Source organism: Pantherophis guttatus, chromosome 2 (assembly GCF_059756535.1).
Source record: "Pantherophis guttatus breed Tessera chromosome 2, ASM5975653v1, whole genome shotgun sequence".
Lineage (NCBI taxonomy): Eukaryota > Metazoa > Chordata > Lepidosauria > Squamata > Colubridae > Pantherophis > Pantherophis guttatus.
Window position 1 is genome coordinate 107169726 of NC_142064.1, and position 6613 is coordinate 107176338.

The window sequence follows — 6613 nt, forward strand, 5'->3', positions numbered from 1 at the left end:
GACTTCGGCCTAGCTCCTCCCACTGCTTGTGTTTTTTGGGCTTGTTGAGTTGAATCTTGAGGCTGTTGTGCCAGATGTTGTTTGTAAGTAGCTCTTGTCAATCGTTGATCTTTTGGCAGCTGTATCATCGTTAATGGCTCAAGAGTTGGTGGTGGACCCCCACTCAATAGTGGATCTTCTTCCAGATTGGCTCCTCCAGCTAATGCTTGAGCATAAGTTTGTGGTTGCCCACCGTCTTTCTCTTGTTGTGTAATTTCCATTTGCTTTCTAGCACCCCCTGGTGAGGGTGGCCTTCCAGCCTTTAAAACATTGGTGTAAAAATCTTTTGCCTTTCCAACTGTGTTTAAGCGATATCTTTGCCCAGCGTATGTCACTATTATCCCAAATGGAACATCCCATCTGTACTGGAGCGGCTGGTTTCTTAGTTCATTCACCAAAAAACCAAACTGCTTTCTGTCTCTTAACATTTTAGGAGGAAGCTCTTTCAGGACCACCAACTCTTGTCCCTCCACTTTAATCTTGTTTCTGTAAGAAGCTTGCAAAATATCATTTCTGACTCTCCTTGTTGTGAAATAAATCACCACATCTCTTGGTAGCTGCTTTTGTTTTGCCAGCCAGGAGTTGACCCTGTAAATTTTGTCCACTTGAATTGCCACATCTTCTGGCCTTTCTGAGATCAACTCTGCTAAAGTATTGGAGCAAACATCTTTTAAATTTTCACCACTCTTTTCTTTCAAACCTCTCAGCCTCAGAGCAAATTCCATTGATCTGTATTGTAACATAACCATTTCATCATCCATTTTTTCTGTTTGTATCATAACCTCTCCTACTTTAGTTGCAAGCTCCAAGTTAGCATCATCAATTTCCCGTACTCTCTCCTCAATCTTTAACATATGAGTAGCCGGTCCTGAAACTGCAAAAACAATGTCATCTCTTATTTCATTATGTTTTTCCTCCACCACACTTGTAAGTTTCTTTAACTCCTCTGAGAATTCTTTCATCATTTCTGGTTATTCAGGGCACCCATTATAAATTCTTTAAGGTCTTGTGACTGTGTATCAGCCGGAAGTTGTTGTTTTTGAGTCACGACAGGGGAACCTCCTCCCCCTTTAGAAGTTGGTGGCTTTAGTTGTTTAGCAGCCATTTTATTTTAAAAAAAGTTTTTTCCTTTTGCAGCCACAGAATCTTATAAACAGGCTTACAAAATGTATTTCAAAGTTTTTCCAAAATAAACAATCCTCTCTTCAAATTATGCTCAATCCCCAGCAGTTTACTCTTCAGGCAGAGGGCTCTTAACAAGCAGTTTCCCTTTAAGTTTCACTTTCCCTTCCGCTCATAACAAAGGCTTCCTCTCCAGCCTCCAACTCAAGAGAGCTCCGTTTGCAACAATGTATTCACGGAGTTAAGTTCTGTTCCTTTTAAAAAGCTTGCACTCTTGCTTCCGCTCTGTCTGCCTTGATAGAAATCATTAAAACTCACTGTTTGCCGGCAGAATTGGACGCAGACGACTTGCTCTGATAAACAGAGGCACCAGCGATCCGGAGCATTGGGAGGGGTGAACTGGGGAGCTCTCACCCTCCGAGTCCCTGGAATTAATCCAGTGACTTACGGGGAGCTCTACCCACCCCCTCCGACTCTCCTCTCCTTCTTTGCCCGAAGGAGAGTTTTTTCAAACCGCCGGACAGCTGTTTAGTGCTGTCAGGGCAGTTTTAACAGATCGGGTGGCTGGCGGTCTATAGAGACCGTCCTCGTCGGTCCGCGGAGCCACCGGAAGTTCACAGAGGTGCTTTTAAATGCACCAGGCTTCAGTTTGGGGTCAGCATCGCCCCAGGACTCTTTCAAAGCACAATGGAGCACCTTCTACAAGGCCTCCCAGGTATCGTCCCATATTTCGACGATGTTTTGATTAGTGGCCAAAATGAGACTCAGTTAGGCCAGAGTTAGACAAGTCCTAATGAGGTTCAGAGAAGCGGGACTTAAACTCAAGCATACAAAATGCAAGATAGCGGTTCCATCAGTGGAATTCTTAGGCTACAGAATCGATGGCACGGGCATTCACCCCACAGAGAGCAAAGTTAGGGCCATCCGAAGCGCGCCCACCCCCAAATCAAAATCTGAACTGCAGGCCTTCCTGGGCCTTCTCAGCTTCTATACGATGTTTCTGAAACACAAAGTCACCGTTGCGGAGCCTTTGCACAGGCTCCTTGGAAAAAACGTTCCGTGGGTTTGGGGCAAGCGAGAAGCGGCCGCATTCAACGCAGTAAAGAGACTTTTGTCTGAGGACAGTTTCCTCATCCAATACAATGCCGAACTGCCTCTAGTATTGGTCTGTAACGCTTCCCCCTTTGGCGTAGGCGCGGTTTTAAGCCATAGACTGCCGAACGGGTTAGAGGCGCCCATCGCCTATTACTCTCGCACTTTGTCTAGTGCTGAAAGAAACTATAGCCAGCTAGATAGGGAGGCACTAGCGGCTGTGGCTGGGGTAAAAAAGTTTCACGAGTACTTGTTTGGCCGCACGTTTGAACTTGTTACGGACCACCAGCCTCTTTTGGGACTTTTGGCTGGAGATAAACCGACCCCGGCTGCTCTTTCTCCCCGGATGACCAGATGGTCCATTTTCTTAGCCGCGTACTCGTACAGACTGCTCCACTGGCCGGGCAAAACTTTAGGACATGCTGACGCCCTCAGCCGATGCCCCTTGCCTGAATTGTTGGACAACCCGACCCCGGAAGCCCCGGTTTTACTGCTTGACATTGTTTCCCCGGGCCCCATTTCTTCAAACGAGGTGGCGAGGGTTTCTGCCAGAGACTCTGTTTTGCGCACTGTAATGGGCTGGGTGACGAGGGGTTGGCCTACCAAGGTGGTGACTTTCAATTGTACTTTAACAAAAAAAAATGAACTGTCAATGTTGGGGGGTTGCTTGTTGTGGGGAGACAGGGTGGTCATCCCTTCGTGGTTAAGGCACAGAGTTTTGGAAATGTTGCATGAGGGACACCCTGGTATTGTTCGCATGAAAGGCCTAGCCCTGGGCCCTTATGGGTGGAGGGAACCATCGTAGGAATTACCGGCCCAAAGTCATACACAGTCGATATAGGGCATGGTAAAATTTGGAGGAGGCATATCGATCAATTGCGTAAACATTTACAAAATGAAAACTCATGTCCTAACTTTCAAGGTCTTCCTGACACAGCTACCTCAAGCCCGAGTAAACCGGAATATTTATCTGGCAACCCTGAGTTCCAGCGCCGCCCCAGCGAGCCGACACTCCCAGCCAGAGATAGCCACACCTCCGGAGAAATCCAGGAGGTTCCATTGGCGGAGCCGGGAGAGACGGGAGGTCCCTCCGACCGGCTCGACGCCTCGCCAACAACTGAACTGCGCAGGTCAACCAGGATTAAGACATGCTCTGGTCACCTGCATGATTTTGTATGTAAATATGTAAATAGATAGAATAAGTGCCTTCTGGGAGTGGAGGGGTGTTATGTATGTATCTATTTTGTGCGGGAAATTCAAATGTTCAGTGAATCCTGATTGGTTCATGGTCGCCCCTGAAAAGTATATAAAGAGGGCTGTTGCCTGTGTTCTTTTGCTGAAGTCTCACCCTGAATTAAAGAGCTGTTGTTACTAGCCTGCTTGTGCCTCTCGTTATTCCCGCGCCACAACAGATATGTTGCATATAACTGTGCATATAGCTCACAGAGAGTGATATCTGACCTCTGAAAATAATTGGCAGAGAAAATTGGATATTGTAAATTTCTTTCCAGAACTTTTGCCCTGGCTGCCAGACCTACATGGTTGAAAGATCTCCTTTTGGGAGCCACTGAAGGAATCCTTTTCTGCTGCCCCTATCAATGCCTTCCCCTTTGCACCAGAAAAAAAATTAAAAGCATCCATCTGGTCTCCCTGATCTGATCAATTTTTAAGCTTTTGCCAATAACATGTGTGTTCCACCCACATATTTTGGCAAAAAGGGGGAATTGTAAGAAGTTAGCACCACCCCTCTCCTAGGAAAATGAAATATTCTAGGAAATATTAAAAAGGCAGAATATTATATTTTCCCTAAAGGAGAAATATGTTTCTAAAGACAAACTCAGAGTCTCAGCTCCCTGCAGATATTTTGGTGCCAACCTATCTACAGCAGATATTTTGGTGCCAACCTATCTACAAGATAAAACTGGGCCAGTTTATCTACAACACAAAAGACATGGCTTTCAGGACATGATAGTGATTAGCCCTCACTCAAGATCCAAACCAGGACAAAGCCATTAAGCCATAATAGGAATTGCCCAAAGTCCCTTCATTACATCATCACCTAGTGAGATTCAACCAGGCCTGGGACTCAAGTTACCCTACAACCTACAAAGTTACCCCTGCATAGCACCATGGGAGTCTGACAACCAATCAGGATACATTTCTTGCCACAGAAACAGGAAGCAAGCTCAAAGCTCAAGAGAGGGTATACATCTCTCTCCCACTCTCACCCATGTGCTCTTTTTTGCCCAGGACCTCAAACCATGTGGTCCTGTCTACTATTAAACCATCTTTCCAAGCAGTCTCCATGTTTCCAGTGTTTTTCTTCCCATTTGGAACTGAACCCAGATGGACATTTCTTCCAACAACTCTGATAAATCCTTCCTGTTAAAGTTCTGGTAAGAAGACAATAAAAAAATTAGTCCCCAAAAATTAACATGGATTAATTTTACTTTAAGATTCACTTCTTTTAGCTGCAAAGGAAGCAAAACATCTTCCTGAACACCTAATGTCCTTGTTTTAATGTATGCATTTTTAAAATTTAACATTTTCCTGCTCCCTTCTCCAAGGAGCCTCTGTCAGATCAAGTACTGTCTAATTTGCTTGCTGTACTTTATGCTCTTCTAGGCTAGCAACTGTAGTTTGAAGGACTAATTCACAGGAATGCTCTCTCACTGCATTCACCCTGCTTTTCTGCAATAATACCAGGTGCAGATTCTGTCATTGCATATCTTCTTGGTTATAGTGGACAACCACCTGGAGAGCAGTACTGTATAACTGTATAACTTTGCAAACTGTATAACCTTACAAAAACAATCTCCCCATCTTAAAATCCAGCAGATTTTTTAAATTAGCATTTTTATTTTCCTGAGATTTCAACTTTCTGCTGAGTTCATTGCCGTGGTGGGTTGCTCCCAGTTTGCACTGGTTCGCACAAACCTGTAGTAAAAATTTGTAGTAGTTTGGAGAACTGGTAATAACATTGGCTGGCCATGCCCCTGAACCAGTCCCTGGCCCGGTCGCCGCTCGCTTACCCCACCCACCACATCAGAGGGTGTTTTTTTTTTTTTTTACTTATAAAAGCATTTTTTCTACAACCTCTTCGGCCAAAAAAATGCTTTTAAAAGTATTAAAAAAAGGCTCTGGTGATCACGTGGCTCAGCTGGGATCATCAGAGGCTTTTAAAAGTATTTTTTCTACAACCTTTTCAGCCGAAGAGGTTGTAGAAAAAAAATGCCTTTAAAAGCCTCTGGCAATCTCAGCTGAGTTGCCTGATCGTCAGAGGCTTCTAAAAGCATTTTTTTTCTGCAACCTCTTAAAGTTGTAGAAAAAAATGCTTTTAAAAATAAAAATAAAAAAAGTTGGCCATGCCCACCCAGTCACATTACCCCCCACCAAGCCATGCCCACAAAATAAGCCACGCCCACAGAACCTGTAGTAAAAAATTTAGAACCTCCCCTGGTTCATTGGTTGTTTTTTTATAATGAACTTGAATTATTTAAGCAAATTTTAAGGACTAATAAATATACTGCAAAACAATGTGCAATATCTAACAGGAGCTATATCAATTAAGAATAAATCTCTCTTCTGCTAAAGGCTAGCAAAAGGTAAGGTTATTATCCAACATATGTAAAATAAAATTATTTTTGTGGTAACTTCATCTTAAGATAAAAATAAGGTTTTTCTATTTGCAGCTCAATTTTCTCTGTCAATTCCTTTTTCTGTTTGTTGGTTAGATTTTTAACTAATATCTTGGTTTTATCTTTATTTATTTTCATCCCTGCCACCTCTCAATATTCCTCAATTTTCTTTATCAATTTAGGGCCAGATTCTATGGGTTCTTGTAATATAAACACTAAGTCATCAGCGAAAGCTTGGAGTTTGTACTTTTCATTTCTAAATTCCATTCCTTTTATCTCTGTATCTTGTCTTATGTTCCTTGTCAATACTTCTAATGTTAAAATAAATAATAATGGAGAGAGAGCCTTGTTCCTTTTTATATACTAAAACTTTCTGTAATAATACTTTTGCATTCTGTGGGTGTAAATTTCTTTAATCGTATTCCTAAATTTCCCACCAAATTCCATAAAATTTAATTGTTGCAACATTGTCAAATGCTTTCTGCGCGTCCAGGAATATTAATGCTAGTTGTTTTTCATTGTGTATTTCATAATATTCTAGTACATCCATAGTTATTTTAACATTATTTTTAATTTGTCTCTTAGGTGAAAACCCATTTTGATCTGGATGAATGAATTCATTTAAAAAGCTTTTTAATCTTTCCGCAATTACTGATGCGAAGATTTTATAGTCTGCGTTTAGTAACGAAATCGGTCTATAGTTTTTTATTTGAGTTATATCC